Source organism: Photinus pyralis, unplaced genomic scaffold (genome assembly GCF_008802855.1).
Source record: "Photinus pyralis isolate 1611_PpyrPB1 unplaced genomic scaffold, Ppyr1.3 Ppyr1.4_LG2, whole genome shotgun sequence".
NCBI classification, from domain to species: domain Eukaryota; kingdom Metazoa; phylum Arthropoda; class Insecta; order Coleoptera; family Lampyridae; genus Photinus; species Photinus pyralis.
Genome location: NW_022170403.1, coordinates 13,764,148 through 13,769,469, shown reverse-complemented (window position 1 = coordinate 13,769,469; position 5,322 = coordinate 13,764,148). Strand labels below are relative to the sequence as shown.

At 35.4% G+C, this 5,322-nt stretch overlaps 1 long non-coding RNA gene across 1 annotated transcript; it reads left to right on the top strand.

Annotated features, from left to right (window-relative positions):
* The first annotated feature begins 1,342 nt into the window (after positions 1-1,342).
* LOC116164539 lies at positions 1,343-4,548 on the top strand. The gene is made up of 3 exons (XR_004143928.1): positions 1,343-4,159; positions 4,217-4,261; positions 4,313-4,548. It is a non-coding gene; the product is annotated as an uncharacterized LOC116164539 (long non-coding RNA).
* Positions 4,549-5,322: the final 774 nt, after the last annotated feature.

The window sequence follows — 5,322 nt, the reverse complement described above, 5'->3', positions numbered from 1 at the left end:
CTCTTTCTAGCATTATGCAATAACATAAGTTAAACGTTAACTTCAAATACATATCAAAGGGATCCTGGTGCGACGAACTTCCCCCTTAGCTCGTGCACGAACGTATTCTAAATGAGTAAAGCACAATTATTTCAAGTTGATTTAATTGTCGAACAATAATATAATGGTAGGTACAATTCAATTATCATACAGTAGACGGTCGGTCACTCGGGCGGCACCAAGACTTCTCTCTGCTCCCCCGAAGTCTTAGGAAAAGGGGCGGTCTCTTCGGATGGGGTGGAAAGCCTCCGGGTATCCTCTAATGGAGAACGGAATATACCAGGGATCGGTCAGAGTTCACCACAAAATGGCGGCGGTCACTTCCGGCTTATCTAAAACAAAATATGGCCGACGGCCCTGACGGTAAATTTCCTAAAGGGAATAAAGCAATAAAGCACAAATCAATTAGCGGTGTCTAGGGGAAAGAAAAGCGGAAAAGCAAGGAGAACAGAATATAATTAAGTTTAGCGGAACGGTGGCATAAGGTTACGGTTGTGCAAAAAAGGGAAACTCAAAACGGTAGTGAAAAGGAAAGGACAACGGTTTGACTTACGGTCGCTAAAAAGGGAAAACTGTAAAACAAAAGGGTTTCGGTGGATTCGGAATGATACGGTTTCGCAAATTAAAGAAATCAAAAGGCGTACTTACAACTCGAAAGTATGAAGCAGAAAGATACCTCCCCAATTGAGCGTTTTCCTTTTAAAGGAAACCAATTTTGGTAGAAGTGGAACAGGGAATTTCCAAAGCCGGGCGGTGCTCGCACCGAGCGCGGTAGAAAATAATTCGGTTTTTAATTAATTGCGGCTTCTGTGGTTAACTTAAAAATCTGGGACAACTTGCAAACAATTAATTACAGCGCCTCTGTGGACACCTCTCTCGACGGTTTCTGACAAGGTTTACTACTGCCCATTAACATGGCATTAATTAACAGCGCTTACCTAATTAAGCGTAATCAAACCTAAGTACTCATCAATCCAATCTGCAACTAGCTCCCTTGGACTTTTTCTTCTCAAACGGCGCTATCGCTTTAACACTCTTATCGCAACATGCAGGCATACGGACGGGATTGCAAAACTTGTAAACAACTCGATCTGAACTCGTTCTATCCTTGATTTTACTTATTATGGGAATCTAAAACATCTTATAAATAATTAACGGCGCTGAAACCAAAGAATATTAATTGTCCCTCATCTTCGCCAGGACAACATCTCTCGGTGGTTACAAAAATATCGCGGTCTTCTTGCGTAACGAAGCCCAAACCAATCGTTACTATACCGGGTGGTCTTTGTAAACGGCAAACTAAATGGAGAAATTCCGGGTGCTTCGTTACACTGGATCCTTCGCGAAAAAATACATTAATTCTGTTTGCCTATGATACTTTCTCCCTGGGACACACGGTATGCATCAAGCATACTTCATATATTACTATGACATGAACATATACCATGAATATTCTTCTAATATGCAAATGACGTAATACTATAAAGTAATATTAAACAAAGAAACAGAATCGTTCAATTACATGAGGGATTTCCGTCAAAAGTTTGGAGTTTGGGGAAATTGAAAAATGTGACGCAACCGTTGATAGCGATGTTTGAGTATGAGTGTGTCCAACTACAGAATTGAATTCAGAGTGTGATCAACGTTCCTCGCCCGGGACAGCTAAATCGTAACTCCAAAGGACATATTGCTGTGGTGTAAGGGCTGATTTATCAAAATAGGCGAATTAAGCTCGAAAAAATTACTTCAAAAAATAATGTGTATAGCATTGGTTCAGCTCATAATATTGTTGTGGTCGTGGACTATTTCGAAATTTCGTAAAGTATGCTCTTACTTACTACTTCAGCTTCTCTGGACACAATAGAGTGACGTGCTAAAAGCCGGGTTCAAACGGTCAGGTAAAGAATGGTGTCGCCGTCGCTGACGTCCGCATTAAAAATAATGTTTGCCGTTTTTTGAGGGAAATAAATGGTGTTATGGTTGATGATTATCTAAGGGGAGTTCAATTAATACCCCTGTTGAAACATGGACCTGAATCTTTTTAGTATGGTGAGTGTGACGTTCGTCGCCAACAAAAATATTGGTTTAGCGCCAAATGATTATGAGCTTTTTGGAGCTTCAAAAAAGGGATTCGGGTTTCTTGCATTTTCCGCATGACGACGGCAAACCAAAAGTACAGACAATACTAATAAACGGTTTATATACAGGGTGAACATTTTGCCTGGAGACACTGGATATATCGAAACAAGATGTTTTTTGCAAAGAATAATTTTTTGCTACCAATTTACGTAGGTACTTACCTTATATTTGTGGCTAGTGGCGTACCTCTGCATGGTGAAGGAGGGCATATTTTTTTAATGGCAACTACTAATTTTCGTTACATATTCTTAAAGAATACACTTAGGTATATTAAATAATCAAATTTAAAATAAAAACTCAAATTAAGAAAAATAGTTCTGATTTATTTCACTAGTTGAAAAAAAACGTTCTTATTTTGTTAGTTACCTATGCCAAAACAATTTATTGTATCATAAATCATTAAACATTTATAAATAAAACCTAATTGCTTAAAAATTATTTACAGTGACATGCGTCTACAAAACTAAGAGGTCCCTGTTTTAATGAAAAGCATAATTTTTCGTGAGGTACTATTAAAGAATGAATCTTTTTTATATGACAACATAAAAAACATGCTCAAATTAGTAAATTTATAAAATTAATTAACACAATTATCTTCCTTATTATTTGAGTTTTTCTCTTAAATGTGATTATATTTATTAATATAAAACAAAAAAATCTCTTTAATTATATGCAATAATGTGTAATGAAAGCTAGTAATTTCCATTAAAAAAAATATTCTCCCCTAGCTAGACCATGCAGAAGTACTACACACCACTGATCACAAGGTACGTAGATTCATAGTAATTTTTTATGATTTTGGATGCCATGAAAAGCTTCTGTTAGAAAAATGTTGTTTTGAAGATATATCCAGTGTTTCAGACAAAATGTTCGCCCTGTATACCTAGTTCTACGAAAGTTGTAGAAGTCTCATACTTGAGTCGGTACGTGTAGACATGCGAACACACAACAGACTTCATATCCGACTTGGCTAGACAAGCCATATCGGTCAATTTGTAGGCGCGTATGTAGCTGGCTTAACGCAATGTTTGAATATTCACATACCTATACACTATGTCGGAGATGATAGAGAGTTACTATATGGGCATTCCAGAAACGGTAAGGGATACAAATTGGGTTAAACAAGAGAAAAGTTGGACAATCAAAGGTCTAAGAAGATAGCGTTTAGAAATTGCTGAAAAAAATTTGGTGTTTGTAATAATTTTAAAAAATCGAATTTTAAGAACTCTTTTTTCTGGCGTTTAATATTTGACCTAGAGCAAAACCAATGACACTTCTCTATAGCAACTTTTAATCTGCATCTGCCAAATAAATTTAATTAAATACTTGTAGGGACTTCTTATCATTTTTAATCCATTCAAAATACACATTTTTTAACTGGTTTTAGAAAAGTGCCTGACATCAAATAAAATAATTAAAAGATTGCTCAGAGATGAAAAAGTATACCTACCTAACACTCTCCAATTAAGTTGGATGTGTTTTTTGAAGTAAACAGAAATAATTATTTTATTACACTCTAAAATTGGAAATAAGAAAAGTTGTCATTTGTAAAGTAAATGGTCGTTAAAAAAGGCTCTATATATAGTAAAATGTCACTTATTTCACTGAAGCGTAAATTGTGTGCGCAATGACACCGTAGGTACTTTGTATCCCTAGAAGGATAGTAATCAATTAAAAAAAGTGGAATATATGGGCGACATATAACACGCAGTTTGTCTCTACGCCCATTGATCCCATTGTGAGTGAATCAATTTCCACTGTTTGAATACTACACAATAGCATTTAGACAATCTATATTTATCAAATCTTTTTTTCAGACCATCCTATCGTATTGAGTGCCAAACAGGTAGACAGCGGGCGTTTGCAGTTGAATGCTAATGATTTTTTTTAAAAATTGGAATAAGAGGACCGCTACTTCGTACTGCAATTTGTTAATCTTGAAAACAAAATCCCGTTGTTGTTTCAACCACTGTGTCTGAGGGTAAGAAAGTGGACGTGATTTCTTCAAAAAAATTAATCGAATGATTTTTTATTACAGATGTTTGTAAACAAATTACTTTAAGAGATGTACCGAGCCAACAAGGTAAATAGGTACTATTGCCTACTATATGCCGTTTTAACGTATTTTTTTTAGAATGCGAATTGGGCTCATTTATCAGAAAAATATAATACAGTGAGTACTTATAATTTCTCCACAACTAATTTTTGTGTCTAGAATAATGTGGCAACTGGCAATCATGGGGAGGATTAGCAAGACCATCCATTACACCAAATACGCGGATGGGAAGAAAACCTTAAAAGCGCTGCACTGTACATATTGGGTAGTATAATTTTGCGAATTTTTTTAGGTTGAATAAATAATAATTCAGACTTGTTGATTATTTTATTAGTAGAGATCGTTTCAAAACTAAAAGATTATGGGCGCAAAAACTAGTTTTCAATCAAATGCAAATTTGCTATCTAATTTCAAAATGGTGCCACATGTTATTTTGTGTTTGAAGTGTTAATAATAACTTCCTCACATCATGGTTAGGGCGGACGTTTTTATTTATAATTTCGCGCAATCGTGAAATTTCGGATTGACCGACGTGCATCTCACCATCTTTTAATCGTGGGACGATCTCTACTCGCATGTCACACCCACTATGCTATATAATGTGCTGATGGAGATATATAAGGCAAATATTGTTACAATGACTATAAAAGCCAGTGTAGTGTGTAGTCATTGAACTGATTGGTTACTTCTGGTGGTTTTGATTTGTTTGGGCCATTATACATATCATTCAAATGCACTCATGTTTTCATTAGATGAATAGGTAATCTATGGAACAGGCTCATTTTCATTGTCACTTTCATCTGCGAATGCGTAAACTGCAATATTGATTATAAAAATGCTACACATCATATTACTTGCTGGAATTATTGTCTTTATGAACGTTTTATTGTTAATCGCGTTTTAATAATGTGAGTTATAATAGCATTCAATAAGTAATTACTTTTTCAATGGTTATAGATATTGGGTGTAGGGTGATTAGAGACCATTTTGCGCATTCCTACAGTAATAAAATTTGGTACTGCGATAAACAATTATATTCAAACATTAGAGCAACACTAAACCTTATGAATATAGGCACCTAAGATATT